Source organism: Dermacentor variabilis, chromosome 6, assembly GCF_050947875.1.
Source record: "Dermacentor variabilis isolate Ectoservices chromosome 6, ASM5094787v1, whole genome shotgun sequence".
Classification (NCBI taxonomy): domain Eukaryota; kingdom Metazoa; phylum Arthropoda; class Arachnida; order Ixodida; family Ixodidae; genus Dermacentor; species Dermacentor variabilis.
The window spans coordinates 146156460-146173278 of NC_134573.1; the positions used below are offsets into that span (position 1 = coordinate 146156460).

Sequence of the window (16819 nt, forward strand, 5' to 3'; positions counted from 1 at the left end):
TTTTTTTTTTTCATTCCCTTATTAGGGGAGAAATCCACAATGTCACACTTTTTAAATTTCGCGAAAGGCGCGCGGTGCCGACACAAATTATAACGTCACGAATTTCAGTGTAATTTCGCAGAGACCCAAATGCCTTGGAATATTTGGAAAAGATAGCTGTCATGTCTGCGCTAATACAGCTTCACCAGCTAGACGTTTACGATTACTACCGAGGATACCTGTCAGGTAGCGGTGTGATTCCTGTATGATTCTTGAACGAAAATGTTTCAACCGCAGCTGTTCTGCGGTATTTCTGGGTGTATTACCCGTCACAATAGGGAGTTTTCGGTTAGGGGACGCAAAGCATCTTGTGTCCATAGTGTGCATAGTGTCTCAGGCGGGCATACATCTGCGAAGCTCGTTATCCCCTACCGCATTCTTGACACAAATAAATGTCAAATATAACACAGAGCAACGCAATGTGGAAAATATGCATAACACGGAGCAACGCAGTGGAAAATGTGTTGCTTGAGTGGGTTGAGTATTTCGCGACCAGCATTCTGTCCCGCAGTCGTGGCCGAGTGGTTAAGGCGATGGACTCGAAATCCATTGGGGTTTCCCCGCACAGGTTCGAATCCTGTCGGCTGCGTAACTTTTTTTTTTTTTTTTCGCTCATCACTTTTATCATATCTTTTTTTACAAAGTAAGTGCACGAAATGCCCCTGTCACACGTAAAGTCAATTTCATGGAATTATATAGCATGCTTGCAGTTGTCATTATTTTCAAAATCGCAGCAAAAGCTTTCTGGCGCCGAGCGCCTTCTGTTTGTTTTCTGTTATGACAATTATCTCAATAGTATAAATAGCTCGTCGGATAGTACAAAGAAAGAGTCAAGTTGCTTTATGTGGTCGTTGGATCGGGAGCGTAAACAAGAGCGGACGAGAGGTGCCGTGTGGCTAAGTAAGCAAAGCATGTATGTTCAACCTGAATCGGGCTTAGTAGGCTTAGTTTCGCAGGTGCATCAAAGTATGAACACTTTTTATGTAGGCAAACGTCCTTTGCGGTTCTCCGCAACACAAATTTAACAGATGCGCAGTTTTTCCAGCCTGCCACACGGTTGATACCGACACTTGTGGCACCGCGGTTGTGTCTGCAGTCGTGGCCGAGTGGTTAAGGCGATGGACTAGAAATCCATTGGGGTCTCCCCGCACAGGTTCGAATCCTGTCGACTGCGAAATTTTTTTTCGTCTTTTTTTTTTTTATAACTCTTTCACATTTTAATGTTTCATAATCAGTGCTTTCTTTTCTGGGAGGGGGGGGGGGGCTTTTATAAGGTAAGAATCCGATTTCAGAATAAAAATTTGTCGTTAGAAGTTCGGTAACATTACAAGTATTTAATATGCAGGAGGAGGTCCCATAGTCAAAGGCTGTATCGGGACCTCCTGTACAAGAACAGTTATGATAGTTGACATCTCAAAGCTACAGTAGCATATAATAAGGTAGTATACAATCAACAGGAAATGAACGTTAGCAGAGCAAAATACAGAATTGATTACAAATAATAACAACGTTTAGCCTACCTCATGGTAGCCAGAAGAATTGTATGGGAAGAAAATACCAGTAGTTTATTTACAAGCACATAAACAAACAAAAAGATAAAAAGGCCGAAAAGAACGGACAAAAAGACGGTTACAGTAGATTTTCTCATTAGTCTGTCAATAATAAATGCATTTTAGTTTCCTTTTGAATAGGTGTAACGATCTTGAGTTTTTCGTAATGGAAGGGAGAGTGTTCCATACTGATATGGAAGCGAATTCCATGGTTTGTTTACCGCAGTTAGTGCGCATTCTTGGTAAAAGAAAATTGTTATTCGACGCGAATCTGGTGGTACTATAAATTGTCAAGTTAGATGGTGAAAATGTGGTCGATGGTAGCTCATCATGCACAAACCTGTAGAAAAAAATACCTAGGTTGTATTTAGTGAGCCCAGAAACAGTAACGGTGTTATTCTCGTGTGGTAAGGAAGTGGCATTAGAAAAGCGTGAACTACAAGTAATTGTTCTGATGGCTCGGTTCTGAACTGTCTGTAGAGACGCAATATGAGTATTATAGGTGTTTCCCCGACATATTATACCATAAGTAATATGAGAACGGATGAAAGAGTGGTAAGGTGAGAGCAATGTGGTCCGCTAATAAAAATTCTTTTTTTTCTTTTTTTCCTTTTTTGCTGGAGGAGTGGAAATAGAGGTTTGCAAGTGAGCGCAGAAGTATCTGAACTGAGTCTTTGTTCTTACTGTACCGTTTATTATGACCCGGGTTTCTCGTAGCTCCGGTTTCGCTTAGAGCGCTCAGGGCCGACTACCGATTCGAACGGTGTAATGTATACCAGCGTATCCCCCACGACGAATAGGACATTCGCTGCCCGCCACACTGTGTATATGTACACCCGTGAGCAAAAGCATACGGACCACAAGGCTTCCGAAATAAAAACAACTAAATTTCTTTGCAATTAGCGTGCATAAACTGAAATTGGCGAGCAGACTGGGAAGTTGACAATGCCAAGTTTGGACTGCAGCATTCCTCAATTTCAAGTTGCATTCACAGGGAAAAAATCGGCTTTATCGCGCAATCCTTGGTCCGTGTACTTTTTCGCGGGTGTACAGTTCAACACTAAGTGCACGCCGTCGTCAGAACGCGTTACGGTGTTCGGATACGGCCTCGTCGTCGCTGCACGCACGGGCGTTGCCCGTCGAGCCGCGTGAAGCTGTCCGTACTTGTCTCGTGCGGAGTATTCAGAGCGTGCGGCTGCGACAGCCACGGAGCCGTAATGATCGACCGCCCCTTAAGTGACGCAACCCTGCTGGTCGGTCAAAAGAGGGAAGTTGTGCGTCCTACCGTGTATGAAGGATCGTGGTGGGACCTCCGACGTTGAAGCAGCCACACGAAGTGTGCATTGGCCTCTGTGCACGCATCTGTGTCCGTGGCTAGCTCCGTGATTGGGCGACGCGCGCGGTCTTTCGCCAGATATGATCGTGGGACATGCTGTAAGATACGGCCACCATGGATGCAAGGGACCAAATATATATGTAGCTCGTCTAACGGTGGGTGTACAGGCAGCAGGCTAGATAGATGTGACGCTTATTAAACAAGACAGCGCCCAATAGGGCAAATTTTACTGCGTTTAAGAGCTTGCACAGAGTGGTTCCAGCGAACAGTTTCAAAAAGTTTTAAAGATTGCCTGTGGCAAATAGCACAGTTATATAGTCAATAAGCTGGTTTACTCGAAGAGGCGAACGCAAGAAATTGAAATGCACAATTGACTAATTAACAAAAATGCACTAATTAATATGCACATATTGCAAGTGGCAAATTCTAGCGGGTGAGACTGAAAAAACACATCCATTTGAAAATAACTGTGTGGATGACACCATTTACGAGATATGAACCGTCAAACTTGCGCTAAAAACGCACTGTCTTTTCACTTCCTTAGCAAAACTTCGTTTTATGCATTGAAGCACAAAAGTAACTGGGACGCCAATGCGTTTCTCCGCAAAGTTCCCAAATTAATATCTCGAAACTGGTGTCATCCTGATAATTCGTTCCAAGTGGATCCGCCTTGCGAACTCCCCAATCAGAATTTTTAAAATGCAATATGTGCCATAAGGTAATTAGTTAAAAAGTTAATTAGCGAATTTCCTTTAATTACTCCATTACGCCACGATTACGCCTCCGCCTCGTATATTTGCGAACGTATATTTTGCGAACGCGTTTCGTGATGCACCCTGTCGTATTTCAAACGCAAAATCGTGCATGTAGGCTGCTCGAGATTTATTTATTTATTTATTTATTTATTTATTTATTTATTTATTTACAATACATCAAAGGCCCCAGTGAAGGGATTGCACATGAGGAGTGGGCTATTACAGTAGTTCCTTGTTATATAGTTGCTCGATTATTGCTTTAAAGTCGATGATACTGGAGGGGAGCACAGCGTCAGGGCGAAGGTCGTTCCTATCTTGTGACGTCTTGACAAAAAAACCAAGAGAGGTGTGCAGAGGTGCGAGCAGATGGTGGGTGCACAGTTTTTTTCGTGATTGATGCCATCTGAATTGCGATGGGCTGGCTTGGTGACTGAAGCACGAGGTGACGCGTGATAAAACTTGGAGAACAAGAGCAGACGAGCAATGTTGCGGTGTAATGAAAGGCTTGCAAGGTGAGCACGTGACTTTAGTTAGGTGACACTTGACTGATAAGTTAGTAATCTGAGAAAATGAATCGAGCTGCACGGTTTTGTACATATTTTAGCGTTCTATTAAGGTTGCATTGGCGAGGTTCCCAGAGAGCGCATGCGCATTCAAGTTTCGGTCTGATTAAAGTCTGGCCGGAAGGAGGTGCTAGGTAAAGGTTACGACGCAGACAACCAAAAACGCGGTTAGCTTCGTTAGTAGCGTGCATTGTGTGAAGATACCATGTGAAATCTGACGACAAATAAACGCTTAGGTACTTTTATGTACTTGCAGTTGAAACTGCGGAGTTCAAGATGATATATTTTGGTGTTGAGAAGCATTGCCGGCGATGAAAGGAAAAGCAGCGATGTTTTGTTTATGTTTAACGACATCAGCCATTTGTTGCACCAGGTTTGGATTCCACGAAGGTCAGATTGACGCGAGTGAACATCACATATATGCTGTTATTTGGACGATAAATGACGCAGTCATCTGCGAAGAGTCTTATCTTATAGAACAAAAAAATAAATGCTACTTGGTAAGCGGCTGATATACATTAAAAATACCAATGGGCCGAGGACGGTGCCCTGTGGCACGCCTGAAATAACAGGGCGTAATGGAGAAGATAGACCATTTGCCTAAACGAACTGCTGGCGGTTATGGTTAAGAAGTCACGAATTCATTCAAAAACTAAAGGGTCAAGGCTAAAGCACGAAAGCTTTAGAAAGCAGGCGTTTGCGATGAACTTTGTCAAATGCTCTCTCAGAATCTAAAGAAAGGGAGCGTCGACCGGTATACGTTTACGTCAATGTCGTTAATAAACGGCGAAAGTTGAGTGTCGCAGGAAACACCCTTGTAGAAACCACTTTAATTTCCATTAAGAAAGTTCAGAGATGGTTAGAACTTTGACTACGTGCGAATAGATGACACGTTGCATATTACTTTTGAGCAGACACTTGCGAAGGATATTGGGCGACAATTTCTGTACGAAGATGTGGTGCCTTTCTTTTTCTGAAATTGGAATAACCTTGCCCACCTTGGGGCAGTCTTGCGGCACCCCTCCAGGTGAAAGTGGTCGCTCAAATATGTGCGGCAGGATCACGCGTGGTATACATCTTTGCTCATTCTCCAATATTTTAGCATCGATGGCATCTATATAGCAGCGAATGACGTCAGTTTTAACGAATCGATGGCGCTTACGATTCCATTGGCCTCGAACATGACATCAGGCATGATCGGATGATTTACGGGGAACACGTGAATATGTGTGCACTATCGGAAACTATAGGATTTCTTTCTTTCTTTTTTTTTTTTTTGATGTCCAGGATTTCGTTGCGGGTGGCCCTTTATGAACAAGTCAACGTCTTTCTTTCAGACTTGAGACAATGTCTACGGTTATAGCGCTAGCTTTTTCTTCTTCTTTCGAGCAGTAAACATTCCTGTCGAGCAAGCTTGTGCAGCTCAATCTCGACCTGTTCTCGTGTGACCGGGTTCCTACTGAATACGCTGTATAGAGCACTCGTGTATAGAAAGTGCGACGCTATATAGCTGGCGACCGTTTTTTTTTTCTTTCTTTTTTACTGCTTCTGGCTTCGCGACATGACCTCGTTGGCGGCAGTGCACGCAGTGTGCGTCTGAAACTGCCATCCGTATTTTGCCTGCCTAATTAATCGGGCCCGTGTGTATATATTTAACCACGGCGCGCAGCTTTTCGAACGCGATGCCACCGCGGGGCGAAGGCGTTTCCTCCAGCGTATGTATATACTATATATGTCTGCGTGGAAGCGACGTAGGCCGAGTAGTACCGTGTTTACTCGAATATACGGGATGGCCTCGATTTGGGACCGCTGCAGCTCAGCGTCGATTGTGGCACGACCTGAGCTTAAACACTTGTCGGTGCCTTAGATGGAATGCTCGGTGAGCTGCGAGGACAAAACAGTGGTCTTCTCCTCTTTAACAATTCGATATTGTGTCGTTTAGACACGCATGAAAAGTTGCATGCACGTGTAATATGTTGTATGCAGTATGCATACATCTATCTTATATACGTACGGTATGCTTTATGTATGCGTTACATGTAAAAAACAGTATCGGGGTTATGTGTAAGTGTGTGTAACAGCATATCGGTACAACACTAAGTCTTCGTGAAACTAGGAGTAGCCGGTGCCGGGATTCGCGCGCGAAATATATCCTCGCTGTGAAGTCGAAAAAAAAAAAATTAGTGGTGAACTCTTACGCGACTTCACGTTACTGAAAGCCAGGCGTACAAACACGGACACAAGAGGGAACAAAACATGCTTCTACATCTAAATAATAATAATAATAATAATAATAATAATAATAATAATAATAATAATAATAATAATAATAATAATAATAATAATAATAATAATAAGAAGAAGAAGAAGAAGAAGAAGAAGAAGAAACGGACAACACAAACGCCGACTATCAACTGAAAGGTCGCACAATGGCGGAAAAGAAGGAAGACACAAAACATCTCCTTTGAGAGACGCAGCGCTTACCTGTCAATCATGGACACGTCGGGCGTTCGTGAAATATAACTGTGTGCAAGATAATCGAAGGCTGACTTATGCACGTGCTACGTACCGCTATTAATGATATGCCGAGCCTCGTCCATATGGGGAACTTCGCTTTTAGGTCCGAATAGAACTACACGGTGATCATTTTTAAATTCTATGGACTTTTTTGAAATCACATGTGACAGACAGCATATAATTCTTGTCCTTGAGCTGGATTATTCGAAGAGACGGACATCAGTAGCACGAGAAATCGAAACACATATTCAAATTCTTTCTTTCCGCTTGCCATAAGAGAATGGAATCAACTGCGCCCATCTATCACAAACACCAAATCGTTCTCGGAATTCGCCAATAAAATTGAAGACAACAAAAAATACATTTTTTGTTTGAAATTGTTACTTTATGGTATCAATATTGTCAAACTTTAATAACACTAGAGTGATGTTCACTCTCTGTATTAATGTAACCAGCATGTGTTGTAATGCATTACTGTAACCTCTTATTTCCTACATTTGTTTACATATTTGATTGCTTCGCATTGTGTATTGCCCTCCTGCTATGCTCTCAGCTGAGAGCAGCAGTATTGAAAATAAATAAATAAATAAATAAAATAATGAGCAAGAATTCAATAATTAACTTTTTTAGTTAATTACATTGCGGCACATATTGCAGTTTACGAATGGTAGCCGGTGAGCTTGCAAGACGTATCCACTTGAAATGAATTTCCAGGCTGACACCAGTTTCGAGATATCATTTCCCAAAGTGTGGAACGAAATACGTGGGCGTTCCCCTTAATTTTGTGGTTCAATGCATAGAAGAACGTTTTGTTAAAAAGGTAAGTGAAACAACTGGGTATTTTTAGGGCAAGTTTGATGGCGCGTATCTCAAAATTGGCGTCATTCTGGACATTCATACCAAGCAAATGCGCCGTGTAAACTCACCGGCTACGTTCGTAAATTGCAGTAATTGCAAAGTAATGAATTCAGAAGACATATTTAGTGAATTTTTGTTAATTATTTGATAACGTGTCTCAATTTATTGTGCATGTCCGCCTCTCTGAATAATCGAGCTCACTGACTAGAATTGTGTTATTTGCAACAGGCTATTTTTTTTTTATTTCATAAAACTACCCTCTGACTACCCTCTGAACTGTCTGCAACTTTCGGAGTACACTTACAGTCTCGACAGTGCAACAAAGGGTTAGACGGTGTTCCACAGGTCAAGAGACTTTTCCAGCTGAGGCATGGTCCAAGACTCTCGGCGTTTCGGCTATACCTCATACGTGTCTGCAGTCGGACATCCGCAGCCTGCTTTCCCTTCCCTCGCAAGCTGCATACATTATAGCCTCTGGCTACGGGTCCAACAAGCCTTTGCATTTTCTCCCGCGATATGTGAAAGGCAAAAAAAAAAAAAGAATTCTAATCTATACGTATACGTTTTATTCGGCCATACCAGCGAAACGTGGGAACTTACGCGGCTTCACCAATCGCGTCTCGGTGACGCTCACACCCTTGAAGGATCGCGTTCAACGATCCTGAAGTTGTGCGATCGAAGAGAGAGAGAGAGAGAGAGAGAGAGGTGACTTGAGATGAAGTAAACCTTTCCCTACTGCATTCGCACCGCACGTAGTACAATGCCTGCGCGGCTTTATCCGGTCATCCGCCAGGGACCCGCGGAGAGGGGCGGCGGAGGCGGCGACGGCAAGCAACCGGTTCGCTAGCGAACCGGTTGGAGCCAGTTTCGCGCTTGACCGTTCGCGGTTTCCTGTTGTCCCCGGCCGCCGCTGCAAGCCGTCGTCTGCTCGGGAGCCGTGCCACAGGAGAGCCGGGCATCGCGGCCGTGCCGTGTCACGGGCAGCTCGCACGGTCATGCGCCGCAAATGGCTGTCGGGCAGTTGCTGCTGCTGCTGCTGCTTGGCTGCCTCAGCGGACAAAACATTCGCGGGTCCCCCGGCTCCCATTAGCCGGTCACCGCCGATCGAGTGTCGCGCGGCCGCGGTCATCTGGGCCAGACGATAGCGCGCGAGCGCGCGTGCGAGGAATCGGCTGTGCGCCGGTTGGGAGATACGCAGGCCAACGGGAAACACTCCAGCCTCTGCGGTCGTCTGGAAAGATGTGCACGTGACTGACGACGGTCGGCGTGCCGCGGGTCGGAAGCCGTGACGAGACGATTGACTCGTGATTGATTCACGGGGATTAACGTCCCAAAGCAATACTGGAGAGAGAGAGAGAGAGAGAGAGAGAGAGAGAGGGGGGGGGGGGGCGGTGAATGGAGGGATTTACTTTCGAACGCCTGGGGGTTCCTTAAGGTGCAATAAAGTGCACGAGCTTTTTTCCCGTCATTTCGACCCCGTCTAAAGATGGCCGCCACGGTCGGGAATTGAACCGGCGACGTCGTGCCCAGCCAGCAGAACGCCACGTCCGCATATGCACTGCGGGCGGGCGCCAAGTGACGAACTTCTTTTTCGGCGAAGTGTTTTTAGTGGTGTTTGTCACATTTGGCCGAATAGCTGGGGATCATAAGGTCCACAAAACATTGCGCTAATTGCTGAGCATTGCCGCTGCGCGAGAGCGCAGTGACAGCAGTGACATGAGCTCGAATCCCAGCAGTGGCTGGTTCTGGCACAAGCTTTCTTTCTCTTCCGATATTCTACATATACCTTTACACCCCGCCTCAATACTCGGAGATAAACCGCTAGTGCCCTTCACTGACTTGTTCAACTTTCTAGAAGAAACCGTTTTTTTTACACAGACTCTAAGGTAACACTTCTTCCGCTGCTTCAACATTCGAATTCCTAATATCTTGTGGCTGGCGCAGCATGGCCTTAGTCGCTTTTGCGCCATTAAACCCGAATTAAATAACTACCTTCCGATATTCCTATCGGGTATAAATTGCACAGACGTCATCGCGGCCGCCATCTTTAGGTACTAGCGCGTCGAAAGGAGTGTAATCAGGAAACATGACAGCGTGACAGGACGATGGGCCCAACTTGTGTCGAACGACAAAGCGATAACGGTGATAAACCGGTAAAAAACAGTCGCCGTCAATAAGCGAAACAATGTGCGCGTGATATTACAATGCACTCGCGTTATCGTGGCGGCCATGTTTGGGTACTAGCGCAGTGAGAGCTGCGTCCGTAACGTCGCATAAAACTATCTATAGCTGGACAGGACGATGACGGCGGTCGTCGTGAGCGTATAGCGGAATGGACGGATGGACAAAGGCAAACCCAGCTTGGAGCACCTAACAGCCGACGCACTAAAAGTAGTATACATCGTGTTCTGTCATACGCTCAACAGATATGTTCAGGACGCAAAATGCCACAAGAGCAAAAAAAAAAAAAAATGTCACGCGACAACCTCAGGCGAGAAACTTCTCAACCGCGTCCAGATAGAGTTACCCATGGGTGTGACATATGGCTCGTCGTATACCGGCCCAGATTAATTATGACGACTATCCTACTGACCTCCCTTGCGTACAGTACATAGCAGATTACCTTCAACCATTTTTCAGAACTAAGTCGGAAGCGATGGGGTAAAGTGCCGCATAGAAAATTCGATGATTTGATCTATAGACCGTTGATTAGTCGCAGACAACGAAAAGTGCTCGTGAAGTGCGTTTCAAACATCGCGAGATGACATGAGAATCCAGGAGGCAGCCATCAACATGCCAAGCCACTGCACAATGTTGCATCTTCATTTTTTTTTGTATTTAGGCAAACAAAAGCTGTTTCAACCCTTATACACGCATTGGGAGACGGTCAATTTCTTTGTCCATGCAGACGGAGATGGTGGTTTCGGCAGCCAACTGAGAGGTTTAAACGAATTCTTAATGCACTTGTGGGTGATATAAGAAACCACTTCAAAATCAGCTATGCCCCTGACGTGCTTTCGGGTCTCAAGAGACTGCGTATTCTAGTTACGTGGGCGCGCTGACTGCAATTAATATGTCCTACAGCCCAGTTATGAATATAGTCGTTGTTATCATTTACCGCAATAACGCGCTGTCGCCAGAAACACTTAACATTTTATTGTGTGCAGTTACCGTGGGTAGCAGAATAACTGCAGCTACAGCGTTATCAGGCTAAATTACGTTTAATTACCTATGACATATGCAACACGTCAGATTATAAGCTTATACTCGAGGTTATAAGGTGTTCAGGCAGAGTGAACGACAAAACGCTGCTGGGGCACGCCCTCTGCGCGTAGCAGAACAGCTGCCTGTAGAGTTATCCGGCTAAATTACGTATAATTATCTACCACATATGCAACACGTGAGATTAAGCTTACCCGTGGTTAAGGTGTTCGGAAAGAGTGAACGTCAAATTGCTGCTGGAGCACGCCCTCTGCGCACGGCTCCCACCTGAATACGGCCGAGAACGAACCCACGGCGACGTTCTCAGCGGCAGTGAACGTCATGCCAGCAGCCAGTGTATGTCGCCTCTGCTTCATTTGCATGCGTGGGGAGCAAGGAGAAACGAAATGACCGCGCTAACGTCAACTGGCCTTCAGGCGTCCATTTAATGCTGTCTATTGCAAAGTTATTTTCACCACGTTTATTTCACCTTCGAAATCATGATAAAGCCCATGCACTTGCAGAGCGGATTGAGAAGTATAAGTTCTTCAGTAAGTTTTGTCAGGTTTACAGGAAATCGAATCTGTGCATGCGCTGGCTCTCTATGGAAATGATATGAGAACGCCAACTGTTCTATTTCACGTATATAGCATATTTGGAAAGCGCGCGTCCATCCACTTGAATAATGCGCCTGATGTAAAAACATTGCGCAGTAACAATGGATGAAGTTAGGGGTCTTACGTGCCAAAACTATACGACCTGATCATGAGGCACGCCGCATATCGGGGGACTCCGGAGTATTCTGACCACCATGGGGCTCTTTAACGAGCGCCAAGTGCATGATGTACGGGCGCTTTTGCATTTAGCCCTCGTCGAGATGAGGCCGCCGCAGCCAATGGACGAAGTGTAGCCGCAGCATGCACGACACATGGACATCGAGAGCAAACACCCAGCCTTCCAACTCGCTTTACATTACATACATTACATTAAATTACATTACAACATTTTACACATGCCACTCAAGTTTACAGAGCAGGTGCAATCAGAAGAGTTCCAATAGTGTTACGTAGAAAGAGGCACGGGATCGACTATATACTATGCTTATTGACAAGCATGTCATATGCAGATGCCCAGAACGAGCAGCCCGCTCCAGGTTATTACATCGTCGTCCTCGTCGTCTTTTCAATCATGATACGCCCGCTCTTGTTTAATGAAATGCATGTTCCGTAGCAATATGTACGCGACAAGCTTTAAATACAATTATTTTCATCAGCGCTATGGCTTTTCTTCACTACCAACCGTGTTGGCGAGCGGTGGCTATGGCGTTGGGCTACTAAGCCTGTGGACGCGCGGGATCGAATCCCGGCCGCGGCGGCCGCATTTCGATGGGGGTGAAAAAAAAAAAAATGGCTGTGGCTTAGCTAAGGTTAAGCCCAGGATGCGAAGCATACTAGCCTTTATTTTAGTTGTTGAACCACTGTTTAGCCTGGTGAACTGCTGTTGCTTGGCTATATTTGGTTCGGCTAGACGAAGAAACAACTCATGCAGGCGAGCGCACGAGCTGAGACCCGGCCACGGAGTGGACCCGGCTATGTAGCTACGCGGCCGCAAGCGAGCGCACGAGTTGAGCCTCCGCTTTTGCAGCTGTTATGACGTCATATGGTAGCTACGCGGCCGCGCGCGGCGCAGCAAGGAAGAGCGTGGTTGTGCGGCTAGTATGCTTCGCATAAAAAACGCCCGATTGTACAGTGCATCGCGGATGCACGTTAAAGAACCAACGGGCAGTCGGCATTATTCCGGAGTCCCTCACTGTATACGGCGTTTCTCGTAATTGTTGTTTTGGCATGCGTAAAACCTCAGAATTTAATTTGCACTTGCCGTGCGTACTGCAGCGTCTGAAACGGGCGTATCCAGTCAGACCCCGAAGCCTTGCGCGCTACAGACTGACCAACTTTCGATGATACTTTCACCTTCCGTTGAGTGACCACAGCCATATTTGCCAGCATGCCCGTATAGCGCCATGCGGTTACGTCGCGCAAAGGATGAAATTTTTAATCCCTGAAGTGGATCTACAGTCTTAAACAAATGTATACTCTTTGGGTCCTATCTTGCCGCGCAACGATAATCGTCCTCTGTCTTGAATTTCCCTTCTTGAAAACGCTGCGCTCGCTACTTTCCTGTCGAGAATGCTCTGCCGTGCTGATAACGCGCATGTCGTTCGTGACTTGGAAGTATATCGGGCTCGCAGTGTTAAAGGAAGGAAATGCGGACGACAGATGACGATTATCGTTGTGTGGCAAGGTATACGACCCAAAGGGTGTAATTTTTCTTAAGAGTGCATACCGAGAATACGACCGATTTCTTATCAGATCGAGTTAGTGGTAGACTTCACCTCGTTCAAAAACCGCTCGATCCCGCAACGCTCTCGACGCGGAAGCCGACTCAGGGGGCAGAAGCAGGCGCGAATTGTATCTGCTGCTTTGATTTGCTGCCCCCCTGGGACATGCGCTGGCCGTCAAATTCGCGAGGGCTTGCTGGAACTCGTGGTTGAATCGTTTGCTCATAGATGGTTTGCTCCCGAATCCTGAGTGCTATTATAGTGACCGTCGTGCGAAGTTGCTGGATAGAAGTTCGAGTGCATCGCTGTACCGGCTTCGGATCTGTGAGAGCTGCGCCACAGCATTTACGCCCTGTGCAAGGAAAAGTTTGGAGAAGCAGCCGTTGGGGCTGCCGTGCATATGCCGTGTACTGGAAGGAAAACGCATCTCGAGAAGGCCAGTGTTTCGACGTGGGTGCCAGCAATGACTGGCTCATGTATACAGTTCGCAACGAAATATGTACGCCTTGTTCATTTAAGTGCAGACTGGTTGGTGGGAGGTGTTTTGGTGACGGGCCGCAGAGACAATGCAAGAGGTGCTCTGGCGTCGCAATGGCCGGACCTAAATTGCCAGACCAACATCCATCTGCAGTGTTCCATCAATATCATCACCGTCGTCGCAGTGCGTTCTGGGAAGCTGCAGAACGTTGTCAGTATGTAGCTGCGCATCTTCGCTTTTCCACGAAGGCACCTTATACCAAGACTGGCGTTCAAGTGGTAGATAACAACAAAAAGAAAGGTGAGTAGAAAGCAAATACGTGTATGTTGCACAGGGTTTAAGAAAAGCGCGTCGAAAGCTTTGCGGTTGTTGTGTATCGGAGCGCGTGAATTTGTGTACTTCGGAACGCGAAATCGTCGCGTGAACGCAACAGCAACCTCGAAGCGATTACTGTGGATACGTTGCCTTTCTACGCAAAAAAAAGAAAAGTGTATATATCATACTGAGACTCCTCGTACGTTATCTTGCACATTTCCTCGAATCCCTGTGAAAATTAATTAGACAATGATTACGTAACCCCTCGAACGTGATGTCAGATGCATGCGGAACAGTATGAAAGTAGTTTAATCATGTTCTCACCGGCAGCTTTTGAGAAAATGGACACTAGTTTCCCATAGTTCGTCGCTTCGTCAAAGACGACGAAACGCAAACCGTGAAAAATGTGCTTCGAATACCAGGAAATTACGCGAAAATCCAGGATGAAGCGTCAACGCGGAAACTTAGCACACGATGCCGTAGCTTCACCTGTGATTATGAAAGAGAGAGAGAGAGAGAGAGAGAGAGAGAGCAGTTTTCACTAAATCAAAACGTGAGAAGATGGTCACTTTGATCAGGCGCACTGCTCAGTGATTTAAACGCCGTATAGTCGGCACTTATACGGCGGCCAGCACTTTTCTTGTGCCATGTACTGGTGAACGCTGGGCGTTTGCTGGTGGGGACCAAATGCAGTCGCAATGAGTCGCAAAGGATCGCGCGCTTCCGTCAGCACGGTGTCCCCAGCGCCCACCGGTGGCTCAGAAAGCGCTGGCCGCCATGCGGGCCGATGATTAGCGGCGTTTGAATGCTGAGCACATGGAGGTGCTGGTCTTGGCATTTAAACAACTAAAGAAGAAATGTGTGTCACATTCCCTAACACGCTACTTACTATTCAGTAGTAAGAAACAACTTGAAAAACCATTGTATGTCCCTGCCCTGTACCTATCTTCGGATACACCGAGAACGTCCTGCACCCTCACCTCTATGAAGGTGAGAACGAAGCGATGGTAAGGGTAAAAGTATCTATCTATCTATCTATCTGTCTGTCTGTCTGTCTGTCTGTCTGTGGTCGTTTCGTGAACTTGGTATGTACCAAAATTGGCATATCATCAGTAGCGTAGCAACAGGGGGGGGGGGGGGTGGCGGAGGGCCGTGGGCCCCGGGCGCAAGGGGCCAGCGGGGGGGGGGGGTAGAGGGGGTGTCATATACGTCTGAAGACACCCCTCTTTCCGCCGGCTACACCCTGGGGGGGGGGGGGAGGGTGACAGAAGACCTATGGGCCCCGGGTGCCAGACGACCTAGCTACGCCACTGCATATCATGACAGGAGTGTGTGACGAACACAAATGATAGGTCATGGCATGAACGTCTGACATACGTGTAACGTAGGTCATGAAACAGCTGCCTACGTCTCGGTGCTCTCATGGTCGTTTCGTTAACTTGGTAGGCTCCCCGCACACTGCTTCGCATAACATCGATTCCTGCAGTGCGTGGGATCTGCCGGCTTTTTTTTTCAATGTTGTTCGAACAAACACAAAAGAAGGAAGAGCGTATATATATATATATATATATATATATATATATATATATATATATATATATATATATATATATATATATATATATATATACGCATCAACATTGTCGTGTGGTGCAGACACTGGGCGATAAGGCGCTCGCTGTGCGATCGACCCGTTCCTCGTGTATCGGGGAACGCCGGTATCAGCGACACAGCGGCGCCCGCAGCATCTCTTCTTCGCTTTTCCGAGTACGATTCGCCGCGTCGCCCCTCTTCTGTCTCGCAGACCCACGTATACGCGTGCTCCAAGGCGCGTCGGCCGCACGACTTGCCGCGATAACTGCGAGCTGCGCCAGCCTGAGCGAGGCGGCGTGTGTCAACAAGTCGCACACGTGCTACTTCAGACTGAGCTATACGCTCGTGCCGAGCGCCTGCATCTGATCATATGTTACTAAACTGTGTAACGAGCGCCTATAAAAGCCGCCTCGTCAATCCAGACATATACGCTTACCATACGAGCGATAGAAAGGGAAATGATAGGCCTAACGTTAAGAGACACGGAGACAGCCTATACTGACTTCCGGAACAAGCCCGAGTATAGATTGCATGAAGTAGAGATAACGGTGAAGCAATATGTAAACGTACGGTTATAGGTGCTGCCGCAGTGGGCGCAGAACAGAGATACCGGGGAGCTGTAGATTTTGCGTTCGCAAAGCGCCACGCCCGGCTTGCGTCCTTTTCGACTTCTTTTGTAAGTCCGATGGTTTGCCTCCCCTAACTTCGCGTATACGCAAAATATAAAACGACCTACTGTAACGACTATATTATTCCAATGATATACATTTCTTTCCTCGCTTCGTCAATGGCCCGGGCGGTGCGATCCGCCTATATACGTTATCAGTATGATCGGCCTGTCATGGACGAGTATTAAAGAAATGTAATTTAACGAAAGGAATCCTTACATGATACCGGTCCAGGCTCGTGTATTAGAATATCAGGATGGATGTAACGACAAGGGGAAAGCAGTCGAGGCATCGAAGGGTGGCAGAGGATTGTAATTTATGCTATATAAGGCAGCGTGATATATATATATATATATATATATATATATATATATATATATATATATATATATCAGCAGTCAGCATCACGTGCGCAGCACAATAATTTACACCCTTTTATCCCTCTAAGGTCTCACGTATACATCCTCTTACACCTTCACTCTTACATCCTTTTTGGATGTAAATGTGTGTTACAGACCAGCCTACACCTTTATTCCCTTTAAAGGGTCCCAATTATTTTGCAATGGCAGAGCGCTCAGAGACGGGCAATAGAGTCGTTCTTCTAGTTC

At 46.3% G+C, this 16819-nt stretch overlaps 1 long non-coding RNA gene and 2 other non-coding genes across 3 annotated transcripts in view; 2 read left to right on the forward strand and 1 right to left on the reverse strand.

The window, feature by feature from the left end:
- Positions 1 to 11144, reverse strand: part of LOC142585413 (uncharacterized) — a 53044-nt gene extending 41900 nt beyond the window's left edge. Inside the window, exon 1 of the long non-coding RNA XR_012829083.1 lies at positions 11035 to 11144. This is a non-coding gene — a long non-coding RNA (uncharacterized LOC142585413). The remainder of the gene's footprint in view (positions 1 to 11034) is intronic.
- TRNAS-CGA (transfer RNA serine (anticodon CGA)) lies at positions 547 to 628 on the forward strand. The gene has a single exon. It is a non-coding gene; the product is annotated as a tRNA-Ser (tRNA).
- On the forward strand, positions 1132 to 1213 carry TRNAS-AGA (transfer RNA serine (anticodon AGA)). Its single transcript has one exon. It is a non-coding gene; the product is annotated as a tRNA-Ser (tRNA).
- Positions 11145 to 16819: the final 5675 nt, after the last annotated feature.